The sequence below is a fragment of the Lissotriton helveticus genome, chromosome 5_1 (genome assembly GCF_964261635.1).
Source record: "Lissotriton helveticus chromosome 5_1, aLisHel1.1, whole genome shotgun sequence".
In the NCBI taxonomy this organism is placed as follows: Eukaryota; Metazoa; Chordata; class Amphibia; order Caudata; family Salamandridae; genus Lissotriton; species Lissotriton helveticus.
In genome coordinates, this window is record NC_136065.1 from 1,571,260,940 (window position 1) to 1,571,261,388 (window position 449).

Genomic DNA, 449 nt, shown 5'->3' on the forward strand with positions numbered 1-449 from the left:
CCGTATGGCATTGAATCATTACCCAGGTGGTGTTTCTTCTCCCACGAAGCACCATGCCATCCTTTGCCAAGGGGCCAACTCTGTGCCTGGGGAAAATAAACATAACTGTGAAATACCACACCTCGCTAGCCTCGACTTTAAAACCATTAACCAATTGATAAGGTAGTCGTCAACATCAAATAACAAAGCTCGGGGAATTATTGTGCTAACAAGGCACATATAGGCACCAACTGGGCTTCATATCACTAGCCGGCTAAAGACTAGATAATAGGAAAAGGGACACCAAACCCTTTATCATAGCCCAGAGAGGAGTTAGGACAAGTATTCTTGGAAGAGGAAGATGTTGCATTTGTCAGGAACATCGAAATGCGTACTGTGGCTTTACCGGAACCATAACGTTTACGCTGTTTCGCACGTTCAATGGCTCTGCAAACATCCAGTCACCATGG